The following is a 15,211-nucleotide window of genomic DNA, read 5'->3' on the forward strand; positions in this document are numbered from 1 at the left end:
CTGATGTTTTCAGTTGTTGCTAAGTGCCCTCCTAGTCCAAGGACAGCTCCCGTGCCTACTGACTGAGCTAGGTACACAAGGTGGGAGGGAACATAATCAGGACAGCCAGCCCGGCTGGCCAACGGGGTATTCCATACCATGTGACGTCATGCTCAGTATATGAATGGTAGGTGTGATCCAGGAAGTACCGATCGCTACTTGGTTATCGGTCAGCGCGGGTGGTGAGCAATTGCATTGTGCATCACTCATTTTGTACATTCCATCATTATTTATTATCATTATTTTCCCTTTTCTGTTCTATTAAACTGTCTTTATCTCAACCCACGAGTTTTTCTCACTCTTACCCTTCCGATTCTCTCCCCCTCCCACTGGGGGGGCGGGGGGAGTGAGTGAGCGGCTGCGTGGCATTTGGCTGCCTGCCAGGTTAAACCACGACAGTCCTTTTTGGCGCCCAACGTGGGGCTCGAAGGGTTGAGATAACGATAGATCTGACCAAAGTGTGTTAAGGAAAAATTGTTATAAGCATTCGTTATATTGATTGGTCACAATGTTGATGTATTGGCTGTCAAAGTTGTGGGGCTGGCTCTCAATGTTGGGTCATGTAATACCTTGCTTGCAGTATGTGTTCCCTTTTGTGCTGTTTATCATCAGTCGGAACTGGGCCAAGATTATCATTTTGCTGCTGTTTTATGAGGTGATAAAATCATTGGTCATAAGTCTAATCTGGTATCTGTACTCGGTACTGATTGGGAACCACCTCTTAGAAATTATTAGTAATTGCACTTTTTTCTCCTCAGAGAATGAATTTAAGGGGGAGACAGGATGGGACACTTTCTCCCACTTGTTCATCTTCCCTTCCATATTGTCAGAAACTCCTTTTTCTTCTATCCTCTTCACAAAGATGTCCACAATATTCCCTGAGAATTTTGAATATCCTTGGGATGTTCAAACAAGCATGTTCATATTGCTATGTCTCCTGAATGTGGTTCAGGCCTTGTTTAGGGTTAAACAACTATTCAGGAATACTGTCCAGAGATCAACCCTCAGGAACAAGAAAAGAGGGAGGGCAAACGGCGTTGCCTCGTCAGGGCGGGCGGAGCGGCGAGTCTCAGAGGCGGTGGGCAGCGGGAGATCAACCCCGGCAGCAGACACGGTAGCTACTCAAAACCCCACGACAACCCCTGTGGCTACTCAAACCCCGGCAACAGTCACCGTAGCTTCTCCAACCCCTGCGACAAGCACTGCAGCCACTCAAGCTCCAGCAACAGGCACTACAGTTACTCCAGCCCCCGCGACAGGCACTGCAGCTACCCAAACCCCAGCAACAGGCACTACAGCTGAACCAGAGGACCAACCCTTGCTGGTATCCGTTGCCCCTGTACAGAAGAGGAAATCTTGGAAGCAGAGGTCAGGTCGTTTAGAAAGGGATGATGAAAGAGCAGGGCCATCACAAGGAGAGGAGGAGGAAGAGGAAGAACTCATAAACGAGACGGAAACCACCCGATCCCTATCCCTGAGTGAGCTGCGAGATATGCGGAAAGATTTCAGCCGTCATCCAGGCGAGCACATTGTTACCTGGCTGCTCCGATGCTGGGGGCCAGTAGCCTGGAATTAGAGGGGAAGGAGGCCAAACAGCTGGGATCCCTTGCTAGGGAAGGAGGCATTGACGAAGCAATTGGAAAAGGGACACAGGTCCTCAGCCTCTGGAGGCGACTGCTGTCAGGCGTGAAGGAAAGGTATCCCTTCAAGGAAGATGTTATATATCGCCTAGGCAAATGGACCACTATGGAGAGAGGTATCCAGTACCTGAGAGAACTAGGCGTGCTGGAGGTGGTTTATAGTGACCTGGACGACAACCAAACACCCAAAGATCCAGATGACGTCCAGTGCACGCAACCCACATGGCGGAAGTTGGTACGGAGCGCACCAGCATCGTATGCCAGTTCATTGGCAGTACTGTCCTGGGCAGAGGAAGAAGCACCAACGGTGGATGTCTTAGTTAGCAGACTTCGGGATTTTGAGGAAACTGTCTCCTCCTCCCTTGTCTCGGCTGTGGAGAAACTATCCTGGGAGGTCCAGCAACTCAAAGAGGATATGTCCTATTCTCCACCTGTACGGACCAGTATCTCAGCCATTAGGAGTCAGCGTTTTTCTCCTCAAGAGAGAGGATATCGAAAATACACACCACGGGGCACCCTGTGGTTTTACCTGCGTGAGGTATCCAGGGAGAGGATATGAGGCAGTGGGATGGAAAACCTACCTTGATCCTAGAGGCATGGGTACGTGAGTTGCAAGGAAAAACAATCACACAAGGGGGTTCTCCCAGGAAAAATGCTGCTCCAGTTGTCAGGAAAACCCTGTCTCACAACGGTCCAGTTTCCAGTGAACAGTTCCCCAGACAGAGTAGAAGGGCTGATCTTACTTTGGATTGTAATGAAGAAATTCTTGACTCACGTTTGCAAGAAGTGAGAAGCGGATACTATGACCAGGACTAGAGGGGCCCTGCCTCCAGCCAGGTGGAGGAAAGGGACAACCGGGTTTACTGGACTGTGTGGATTCGATGGCCTGGCACATCAGACCCACAGGAGTATAAGGCTCTCGTAGACACCGGTGCACAGTGTACCCTGATGCCATCAGGCTATAAAGGGGCAGAACCCATTTGTATTTCTGGAGTGACAGGGGGATCCCAAGAGTTAACTGCATTGGAGGCCGAAGTGAGCCTAACCGGGAACGAGTGGCAGAAGCACCCCATTGTGACTGGCCCAGAGGCTCCGTGCATCCTTGGCATAGACTACCTCAGGAGAGGGTATTTCAAGGACCCAAAAGGGTACCGGTGGGCTTTTGGTATAGCTGCCCTGGAGACGGAGGAAATTAAACAGCTGTCCACCTTGCCTGGTCTCTTGGAGGACCCTTCTGTTGTGGGGTTGCTGACGGTTGAAGAACAACAGGTACCAATTGCTACCACAACAGTGCACCAGTGGCAATACCGCACCAACCGAGACTCCCTGATCCCCATCCATGAGCTGATTCGTCGACTGGAGAGCCAAGGAGTGATCAGCAAGACTCGCTCACCCTTCAACAGTCCCATATGGCCAGTGCGAAAGTCCAATGGAGAGTGGAGACTAACAGCAGACTACCGTGGCCTGAACGAGTCATGCTGCCACTGAGTGCTGCTGTGGTGGACATGCTAGAACTTCAATACGAACTGGAGTCAAAGGCAGCCAAGTGGTACGCCACCATTGATATCGCTAATGCGTTCTTCTCAATCCCTTTGGCAGCAGACTGCAGGCCACAGTTTGCTTTCACTTGGAGGGGCGTCCAGTACACCTGGAACCGACTGCCCCAGGGGTGGAAACACAGCCCTACCATTTGCCATGGACTGATCCACACCGCACTGGAACAGGGTGAGGCTCCAGAACACCTGCAATACATTGATGACATCATTGTATGGGGCAACACAGCAGAAGAAGTTTTTGAGAAAGGGGAGAGAAGAATTCAAATCCTTCTGAAGGCCGGTTTTGCTATAAAACAAAGTAAGGTCAAGGGACCTGCACAGGAGATCCAGTTTTTAGGAATAAAATGGCAAGATGGACGTCGTCAGATCCCAACGGATGTGATCAACAAAATAACAGCCATGTCCCCACCAACTAGCAAAAGGGAAACACAAGCTTTCTTAGGCGTTGTGGGTTTTTGGAGAATGCATATTCCAGATTACAGTCAGATCGTAAGCCCCCTCTATCAAGTGACTTGGAAGAAGAACGACTTCAAATGGGGCCCTGAGCAACACAAGCCTTTGAACAAATTAAACAGGAGATAGTTCAGGCAGCAGCCCTTGGGCCAGTCCGGGCAGGACAAGATGCAGCCGGGGAGAATGGCCCTACCTGGAGCCTCTGGCAGAAAGCACCAGGGGAGACTCGAGGTCAACCCTTAGGGTTCTGGAGTCGGGGATACAGAGGATCCGAGGCCCGCTACACTCCAACTGAGAAGGAGATATTGGCAGCATATGAAGGGGTTCGAGCTGCTTCGGAAGTGGTTGGTACTGAAGCACAGCTCCTCCTGGCACCCCGACTGCCGGTGCTGGGCTGGATGTTCAAGGGGAGGGTCCCCTCTACACATCAGGCAACCGATGCTACGTGGGCCCGAATAGGAAACCCCAGTCGCCCAGGAATCTTGGAGGTGATCACGAACTGGCCAGAAGGCAAAGATTTTGGCATATCCCCAGAGGAGAAGGTGACACGTGCTGAAGAAGCCCCACTGTATAATAAACTACCAGAAAACGAGAAGCAATATGCCCTGTTCACTGATGGGTCCTGTCGCCTTGTGGGAAAACATCGGAGATGGAAAGCTGCGGTATGGAGTCCTATATGCCAAGTTGCAGAAACTGCTGAAGGAGAAGGTGAATCGAGCCAGTTTGCAGAGGTGAAAGCCATGCAGCTGGCCTTGGACATTGCTGAACGAGAAAAATGGCCAGTACTTTATCTCTATACTGACTCATGGATGGTGGCAAATGCCCTGTGTGGTGGTTGCAGCAGTGGAAGCAGAACAACTGGCAGCGCAGAGGTAAACCCATCTGGGCTGCCGCATTGTGGCAAGATATTGCTGCCCGAGTAGAGAACCTGACTGTAAAAGTACGTCATGTAGATGCTCACGTGCCCAAGAGCCGGGTCACTGAAGAACATCAAAACAACCAGCAGGTGGACCCGGCTGCTAAGATTGAAGTGGCTCAGGTGGATCTGGACTGGCAACATAAGGGTGAATTATTTATAGCTCGGTGGGCCCATGACGCGTCAGGCCATCAAGGAAGAGATGCAACATATAGATGGGTTCGTGATCGAGGGGTGGACTTAACCATGGACGCTACTGCACAGGTTATCCATGAATGTGAAACATGCGCTGCAATCAAACAAGCCAAGCGAGTAAGGCCTCTTTGGTATGGAGAACGATGGTTGAAATATAAATATGGGGAGGCCTGGCAGATTGATTATATCACACTCCCACAAACCCAACACGGCAAGCGCTATGTGCTCACCATGGTGGAAGCAACCACCGGATGGCTGGAAACACACCCTGTGCCCCATGCCACTGCCCGGAACACCATCCTGGGCCTTGAAAAGCAAGTCCTATGGTGACATGGCACCCCAGAAAGAATTGAGTCAGACAACGGGACTCATTTCCGAAACACTCTCATAGACACCTGGGCCAAAGAGCATGGCATTGAGTGGGTCTATCACATCCCCTACCATGCACCAGTCTCCGGGAAAATCGAACGATACAATGGACTGCTGAAGACTACGCTGAGAGCAATGGGTGGTGGGACATTCAAGCATTGGGACACACATTTAGCAAAAGCCACCTAGTTAGTCAACAGTAGGGGGTCTGTTAATCGAGCTGGCCCTGCCCAATCAAGACTCTTACGTACTGTAGATGGAGATAAAGTCCCTGTCGTGCACATAAGGAATATGCTGGGGAAGACAGTCTGGGTTACTCCTGCCTCTGGCAAGGGAAAACCCATCCATGGGATTGCTTTTGCTCAAGGACCTGGGTGCACTTGGTGGGTGATGCGAAAGGATGGGCACGTCCAGTGTGTACCTCAAGGGGATTTGATTTTGGGTGAAAATAGCCAATGAACTGAATTTTATGATGTCAATTGTTATATGATATTGTATATCATTATTTCTATGGTTGCTATCAATGGTATAGCAGTGAGAATCATCCAGATTAACAAAGAATGAACTAACTCTGATGAAACTGAGCAAAGTGCAACGATGATAGAACTGAACGAGTGCAGCAGTACCGAAATGAGAACTGGCTTCAGGATGCAACAGCCCAACAACACACACCATTTTTCTGGCCCTGAAAGACTGTTATGACAGATGGAGCCCAAAGTCGTGGACTAAATGAACTCAATGGACATTTGTATATATTTATGTATGTATATGTATTATATGTATATATGTATGTATATGTATTATATATGTATATATATAAAAAAGATAGTGGTGATTAACTGAAATGTATCGAAAAATGTGAGACCTAAGCATAACGTAAATGGTATGGAATAAGGGGTGGATACTGTCCCGGTTTCGGCTGGGATAGGGTTAAATTTCTTCCTAGTGCTGTGTTTTGGATTCAGTATGAGGAGAATGTTGATAACACACTGATGTTTTCAGTTGTTGCTAAGTGCCCTCCTAGTCCAAGGACAGCTCCCGTGCCTACTGACTGAGCTAGGTACACAAGGTGGGAGGGAACATAATCAGGACAGCCAGCCCGGCTGGCTAACGGGGTATTCCATACCATGTGATGTCATGCTCAGTATATGAAGGGTAGGCGTGATCCAGGAAGTACCGATCGCTACTTGCTTATCAGTCAGCGCGGGTGGTGAGCAATTGCATTGTGCATCACTCATTTTGTACATTCCATCATTATTTATTATCATTATTTTCCCTTTTCTGTTCTATTAAACTGTCTTTATCTCAGCCCACGAGTTTTTCTCACTCTTACGCTTCCGATTCTCTCCCCGTCCCACTGGGGGGGGCGGGGGGAGTGAGTGAGCAGCTGCGTGGTATTTGGCTGCCTGCCAGGTTAAACCACGACAGATAAAAAGAGAAATGAGGGACAGTGACACACTCCTAAAATACAGCTGTAGCAAGATGCATACCAACAAAAAACAAAGCAATTACAAAAAAAGAATCTATTACTACTTTAATTATCTGGGGTGTAAGTTCTTGTTCTCAAACCAGTAAAGACGACACTATTGGTGGCAATAAAAACAAAGAACCTTAAGCAATTGTTCCAAGTATTCTGTACCAGTAGGTGCAGAATTAAAAATAGATGCAGATTTAAAACATTTAGATAGTTATTTCTAAATTTGAGAATTAATATAGTCTATAGCAATGTTGATGAGATACTAGAAGTTCCACTCTGTTAGAGCTAAGAATATATTTCGTAAGCACTAAAGTGTATATTTATTCTTATTATATTTTTTAAAGTTTAAGAAAGATACCCAAGTAAAAAAATCACTCCCAAAGTCATGGCTACAAGAAAACTACCTTCCATTCAAAAATAAAGAAAAATTATAATGATGACTCTAAAAAAAGCTTTGCCAACTTCATGGGAACACACACCAATGACTGCTATACAGCTCTGGTAAACACTGATGTAGTCAGTACTTCATTAGCTAGACTAGTGGTTGCAGAAAACCAATATGCTTCAGAGATGATTATCATCATCAACAAAACCAAGCAAAATAACCAAGAGAACTATAAGATGATGTGCCTAATCAAAACTATCTGACAGAGGAGGAATGGTAAGCCAAAGACAAACCAATAATGAGTTACAGATGTTACCCTGGCATTTTTTTTAAAGCTTTAAAAAGTAAATAATTTTATTAGTCAAATAAAATGTTTTTGCAACAGCTCTATGAATATGGCTTTACTCTTGGAGGATACACTCATTCACAAGAATACCAAATCCTCTGTATGGCATGTGAAGATAAGCATACACACAACTGTTTACAGGAAAGAGCTTACGGCACTTAACATAAATAATAAAGTTCTATTCTTTCTTTTCTGTAGCTAGCAACATGTAATAAAAGCTGAGTGCATATTCTGTATTGTAAACACTTCATGAAATAAAACCGATACTTCAAAACACAGGCTTTCCACTTGTCTGCATCAACCATGGAATATAAGGTTTACATATTATGGCCGTGACTAATTAAAGAATTTTCCCTAGTGATTGACTTCTTCCTTAGATTCACCAAACATAACTACACAGTAACAAAAAACAGTAAAAGTTGCTGTACGATTAGATAACAGTATGTCAAGAAACAACTGCTTCCAGATCATATAGGCAGCAGCATCATTTCAAACATATGCAACTATAAAAGAATCAAGCAAAAAGAAAGAAAAGCAGTGTCACCACAAAGCAGCTGTCAATACTGAAATTGATTACACTGCTCTAAGTAAAAACTGCTAATAGGTTTTCCTACCTCGTGGACTACTCGGAAAAAAAAAAAAAGTCAGCTAATACCAAGAACAAAACGAAGATCAGGGTTCTCCCCAAGTAGGATATGCAAAGTCCCTTCCAGCCTAGGAAAGAATCAATCTATGAAATGTTTTTAATAAAATTCACAGTCCATTTCAATAGCAGATCCGGTGCAAAAAAAGCAACCATGAGTTGACATGGACACTTTATGACTTCATCTGGTAGCAGCTACCCTTCTTCTGGAAATGAAATTATTTTATAGAACTTTGCTGAGAGTTTGTGAGAAAAATGAAAAGAGAGTATGAGCCAGAACCACAGCCTTGGTTAAAGCATAGAACACTTCAAAGGGTGCAAAAACTCTAGCAGGGAGATGAAGAACAGTCTGCTATATAAAAAAGAAAAAAAAAAAAGGAAAACAGGAAAAAGCCTATTAAGTTTATCAAATACTTCCCACTGTCTTTCTTTGCTTACAACTTGGCAAAGCTCTAACAGTTTCTGCTGCTATTCTACATATGCTGGTTCACTGTTTTTGAGGGGATATGAGACAGAAGAGGCTGCATTTCAGCCAAAGTAGTTCAGCTATTTCCAAGAATAAGGAAAACTTTTTTTTTATTGTATTCCTTTGACTAGCTCCAGCAATCCCACACTTTTTTAGCAAGGAACTGGAACTCAAAAGCATTGGGAAATCATGAAAACATTTCTGAATTATGCTTGTGCCAAAAATACCACATACCACCACATATTCCACCACAACGTATCCCACCACAGCGGAGCACAGCACTAAAAGATCAGGCATGGCAAATCTGGCCGCGACGGCAAGTTACAAGCCTTTGAAAAATTCTAGTTCCACATGCTCACCAGAAAGCTTAAACAGCCAAAGATCCCATCCACACTCAGTAAGCGCTCTTTGTTCTGTACCCATACCTACCTTTTCCCCCTCTTCTAGTGCACCTCTAGTGCTCATCACACAGTAAGTCACTTCCACTTGATAAAATAGCAGAAAACTAAGCAAAAAATGTATTTGTGCTACGTTAGCAAATGTAAGCAACTTGCTACACGATTTGACAGGCATCTGAGTTGGTGAAATAGAGGAGAGGACTGGGGGGAGAGACCTCTGTGACATTTCTTCCTAGCTCTGAGATGTTAATTTGGTTCAGTCCTGATGCTATGTTGCTTCTCCTTCCGCTTTCTCCAACACCAATTAGCAGTCGGTTATTTGACATGCCAGCTGCTAGTTAATACAATGTCAGAGACCAGGGTAGTGACTCAGAAGGTTACAACCATGCTCATGTCTTACGTCGTTGTCACTATACTGATTTGTGACTAAATAGCTCTTTGGCTGTTTACTTAAGAGATCGCGCATGTAGAAATGATGGAAGAACATTCCTGAATGAAAGTCACATCATAAATTCAGAAGTGCTTCACTTAAAGACACCTATAAAAGCTAAATTCTGATGACTAAGCAAATAGCATGAACAGAACTGTCTTCTTCAACTATTTAAAAAACTGATTCACCAAAGCCAGACTTCTTGGAGGAAGGGGCAATCTCAACAAAGGTCTCATAAAATAAATAGAAAATTGTGTAACACAGTTGAGGAAACAAGGCTTTCTCAATATCAAAACCTCTGGTCTTACATTTTCATTTTGAAATTTAAGTGGTTTTCAAGACCTATGGTTTAAAAATTTAAAGAAGTCAGAGGAAAAAATTATCCAAAGTAACTTTTCCCCATACTCTATTTAGGACTATTTCTTAATCACCCTTCTCCCCCATTTTGGGACAGGAAAGCTTTTTCCATTCAGATCCAATTCTAAGATTGTTTTTAACTACACAAACACATACTTCTGCATGCAGTTATACCATGAATAAAGAACATGGTACATCTATAAATGGAAAGGCAGTATGCCTTTAGCCTATATAAAACATAAGCCCAGTCATCTTCAAGAATTTCTAACATCTTTGCTGGAACCTGATAGGGCATCATTTCCTACTAAGTCCGACACTCTTCTAACAACTATGAAAGAGGAAAGAAGCTGAATAACCATTGCTGTATTTTATTTAGTCTTTAGTAGCAATTGCTACAGCTTTGCCATGCCAGCTACCATATGGAAGGACAGACCTTGCCCTATACGAGACCAGCCAATGCTGAATGCCAGGAGCCCACGCTCGGCCACACTGGGCCACCTGACTGCAACGTTATGCACAGATGCAACTGGAAAAGCCATAACCACCGGTTTTTTAGAACTCCAAGATTCAAATCCATCCACATTTACAGAAATCCTAGAAGGAAAGAGGACATTTCAGGCAAACGATCCAAATATGAACTTCAGTCTCCTTCCTAGATGACAGGGTGTAGAAGCATCAGTTTCCAGGATTGGTCAGGATTCCATCAAGGGCGAGTACCAGTGAACATCAGAAGAAGAAAAACGGAGGTTTCTGTACATAGGTCAGAGAGGAGAATGACATGCAAACATACGGGAGGAAGAAGTAAATGCGAGGGACAGCTAATGGCTTTTCCCAACTCTCTAATCCCTACAAATCATGCACTGACAAGCTCATCCATGGGAAAAATGACAGACACTGTAGTGAAAGATCCTGAGCACACTGGTTTCATAACCCACAGTCCTTAACTGAGCTAAAAATAGTCAGCTGAACTTCAGACCAGGATGAATAAGATTTAAAATTTTAACATTTAAATAGAACTTGATTTAAACAGGACTTCGGTGCGTTTTCTTTTGAAAAATAAACCTATTTAAATTTGAAATTATGACAGCCTACCTTAAAACATAATGCTATCATAATTAGGATCACTTAAATTAAATAAATTCAAATAATACATATTTATTGAGAAAACAGAAACCACTAAGCTTACAGACACATCTGAAGGAGCAGCGTGGAGCAGAGCCCCTTGAAATGCTGTGCTAACTTTTGACCACAGAAACTTGTTCTAAAAATGCCATAGTGGGCAAAAAAAAAAATAGAAACAAAGGCTGTATTCATCAAGTTGAATGACTTGTTAATTTAAAAGCTGCAAATCCACTGGAAACTGAAAAAGCAGGAAAGCCGTTTTCCTCTTTCCTCTTTCCTCTTTCCTCTAAAAAAGAAAAATAAGCAAAAAAGGATAAGGTACTTTTGTTCTAAAATCCTGAAGGACATCGTGACCAGGAAAGGTCAATTCAGTTAATAACTGCTGATAACAGTTATTTTGTTTAGTATACCCTACAGTCACAGATACAAAATGTGTTTTGATAAACCCTTTCTTTTGTTATAGAACAATATTTAACAGCATATTGAATATTAATACATTTTAATATAAAATGCAGTACCTTGTATTTAAATTCCAATTTTTACCTAAATACAGCTTGATACTAATACAGAAAAATAATCAATCCATCTCTAGTAAATAGAATAAAATTCATTATTCTCTGAACAAGCATAACAGATAAGCCTCTAGATATACCCTAAGGTATAAAATGCTCAGCTAGATAAAAAAGCTGCAAAACAAGTATTTGGTTGCTAATTAAAATATTATACCTCATAATAAAAAGTTAATTTTTAAGGAAAAAGCTTAAAGCTACAAACACAAAACAAGATTTAATTTCTTTATTTTTACATATTGGTCACTTTTTAAATTTTAACTACATGATTTGATAATGCTTACTAAAAGAAAGGCCAGGCCACCAGTATCACTAGAATTGAATGCTGGTGATACTACCAGAGAGAACTGCAGCTTTTATACTGGCACTGTCATTCCTTGTTCTTTTTTCACTGAGAAAGAACGAACAGTCAAGCTAAGGCTTAAACAGGCTTCATGTACAGGTCTGGTCTTGGAGCTTTCTTCTTAGGCTGTGTTTGAGGGACTACAAAGTCTATTTTGCCTACAAGAGTCTACTTTGAGAGAATAGTTTGTGTCAGACGTTTTCAGTTAGCATTATTAGATAGGATGGTTGCCTTTGTGCCCCACGCTTGAGCAGAGTCACTCAAACAAAGGTGGAAAACAAGATGCCTCTTGTTACCTGCTTGCCACGGTAAGCAACTTCGTGAGAAAAACAGATGGTCAGGGCAGGAGGATCCATGCACTGAGCTTTAAAGAAACGTAGAATTCTCATTGAGAGAGGGTGGCCAGATCCAAATCTCTTACAGTTGCCGGATTTGGGTGGTTTTAACCTGAGGTTTGTACAGAATACACACCTGTCAGAAAATCAGAAGGAAGATTTTCTGTACTACTTCAGAGCATTAGTTCATCTTGTTCAGCCTTGCCTCTTAAACTACGACCAATTCCAGATGTTGCAGAGTAAAACACACATCCACTTAAATAATGTTAGCAAACTGTGTTTCACAAGAAAGCAAATCAAAACTTCCCCCAACTGTTCAGGGAACCTGCTACAGTCCCAAAACGCAGGATATAATTATAAACCCTGTCCTACTATAGTGCTGCAAGTGTTACAAGAACGCAGAGGGCAATGCAAGTAATCCTGTGCTCCCACAGGCACAAGAAGGAAAGAGATCAAAATGAGCGCAAAACCTCACTTTCATACTTTATCACTCGGAGAAGATGACCGTGACCCCGCAGCTTACCTCTTCACATAACACACCTTTCTGAAAAAGAGATTTAATCATATATTCTGGAAAACATTATAAACTCAGACTCAGCTAATAGTGAGTTTTGCGCTTATTCTTGCATCACTTATTCTTGCTTTTCGGAGTCAGTTTGGAATATAAACAATAGCTACACACCATTTCATCTCGCATCTTTTTCACAGTGATTAAGAAGCTTGCTTACACTCCCATTACCAAATATCCTTCTCCATATTCATCTCAACCTTATATAAATGTAAAGAGCATACATTAAGTCCTCTTTAAAAGGTTTGTTTTCGATTTCCTTTGGTTATTTTTTTATATTCTCTTTTGAAGGTTCGCCAGTATTTCACACCCTTCCTGAATTGTGGACACAATATCTGAATAGTCAGAGCTAGATTTACAGAAGTGAGCTACAGTCTCCATTGCACTAACGCAGTACATGTATAACATGACAGGGAAGCCTCTGCACAGCTAACCTTCACCTTTCACTGCTGGGTGCTAAACACCTCATGTACCTTGTTATAGGAACATAAAATCATACCAGACACTTACCTGCTATTCCTATTACTGTACACCTAAGCAGAACGTTAGCCCTTTTTTTCCCCAAAAGAAGACAGTCATCTAAAACGGTCTTTACGTTACTACTTTCCAAGAGTTTTTTGTAGTGTTGAGCATCCTCTTTATTCTTAAATATATTTATCTTGGTGTTGACCTGCATAAGACAATTCCCATATCACCCTGCTAATTCAGATCATTTCATAAAGGTTATATACCCTGGTTTTCTTTTGTTTACTACCTACACTGTAAACTATACTAACAATATTTTTATACCTTAGTCAAAACTGCTAGCTGAAACATGGCACAGGAGTGTGAAACCAGGCTCCATGGGACCTGCTAGAAACAGCTACATTTTGAGATCTCCCAGTACAGCATTTTTTAATTGAAAACGTTCCCTACAAGCACCAAATAATGCAAAAATTGCCAGACTTACATGATTATAGAAGAATCAAGACCTTTAACATTCAATACTGCAACCTCTATGATATAAACCTAAAACTTTTTTCCCCCCATTTTTATCCCTTTTGAGACCTGTTTTGTTACCGATTAGCCGCTGACAGAACAATCTGAACTCACCACTCCATTCTTTTGCCCAGTACACGAAGCTTTCTTCAAGCATGAAAACACTCCCTTACCCAGTGTCTTAATTCACAGATAGAGGCGAGAAGTTGGATTTCAACTATTTTAGACAATCCTTTTCAAAAGACAGCAGTCACACAGTCCATTATAGATGAGTTCAGTGCAGCTTCCCCAATGTAAGTGTGAGTGCACGTAGGTGATGTGTATGATGACAGATGTGTACACATACATACTACAAAATTATTTTTTCCCAGGTGGCAGAAACTGTGCAAGCATAGAAGACGCATGGGGCCAGTGTATTTAAATCTGATACACCACTTTGAGAAAATCTGAATGAATACAAACAATTTAAGCAGCCAGCAGTTAGGAAAGAGCTTTTACTGCCTTTGATGCAGACATTTTGAGAACTAACTCTTGCCATTGCACACACAAAGAAAACTACTGTCAAGCATCTGTATTATATTCTTCGCAAAAAAGAGCCATCAGCTAAATAGGAAGTTTCAATTCTTACTGTCTCATGGACTTGAAAGAAACTGAAAGGAATTGCTTGGCCTGGAGAGACATAGAAGCGTGCACTGCCTCAAGTCTGCGATGAGCATCTGGAGAGATGTGAATGCAAGGACGCATCATTGCTGGTAAAGATCCACTCGAGTAATACTCCGGGGAAGAACTTCACATTTTTCCACGCTCCATATTAACAAAAATGAGCAGAGGGACTTCTGCTAAGGAACAGCTTTTCACTTACCGCAGCTGCAGAACGGGCGTTTCGCTCAACAGGCGACTGCGAAGGGATGTAACAAAATAGGAAGTTACCAGGCTCTGCACAAGTAACGCTTTTTCCTGTAACTCTGAAGGACAGGAACCACCGCCCCCGGCACCAGGACTGACGGGGAGCGGTCGGACTGCCCCCGACTCCGGCTGCCTCCGCACCGGCGCGCCCCCTCACCCTCACCGGCGCCGAGCCCCGCCGCCGGCGGCAAACAGTGCCCGGGGGACAGAAATGCCGCCGCGGGGTCTGCCGAGGGCGGATGCCCTGCCTTCCCCGGCTGCGGGAGCCCCCCGAAAAGGGCCGGCGGGGCGGGGGCAGCACAGCCCCAACAGTCCCGCTGAGCCACCGCCTCGGGGACCCGCGCGGGACCGACGGGCGAAGCCTCCAACGCGCCCACCCTCCCCCTCCCCCCCCGCCCCGACTCCGCCGCGCCGCCGTACCCCTTACCGCTGCCTGCCGCCGTGCCCGAGGCCGCGGGGGCTGAAGCACGGCCGCGCGGGGGGCTGGGGCAAGGCCGCCGGGCCGCCTCCCGCCCGCCCCTCGCACACTCCGCCCGCCGCGGCGACCCCACCTGCCGGGCGGGGCTCCAGCCGGCGGCCGCAGGACGCAGAGGCGCGGGGCGCAGGCGGGTGCTGACAGCCAGCCGGCGACGGGGGTGACGCGGGTGCTGACCCAACCTTGCTGTCCCCAGCAAAGCGACAGCCTGCAACTCCCACACTGTAGATTTTAGGGTGCATCGG

General features: G+C 44.4%; 1 protein-coding gene across 1 annotated transcript in view; it reads right to left on the bottom strand.

The window, feature by feature from the left end:
- IL31RA (interleukin 31 receptor A) overlaps nt 1-14,992 on the bottom strand; it is a 45,832-nt gene extending 30,840 nt beyond the window's left edge. Inside the window, exons 1-2 of the mRNA XM_075138357.1 lie at nt 14,919-14,992; nt 14,448-14,483 (exon numbers count right to left, since the gene is read on the bottom strand). The gene's annotated coding sequence lies outside the window, so the exon portion shown is untranslated. The remainder of the gene's footprint in view (nt 1-14,447; nt 14,484-14,918) is intronic.
- Between the last annotated feature and the right edge of the window lie 219 nt (nt 14,993-15,211).

This window comes from Calonectris borealis, chromosome Z, assembly GCF_964195595.1.
Source record: "Calonectris borealis chromosome Z, bCalBor7.hap1.2, whole genome shotgun sequence".
Classification (NCBI taxonomy): Eukaryota; Metazoa; Chordata; class Aves; order Procellariiformes; family Procellariidae; genus Calonectris; species Calonectris borealis.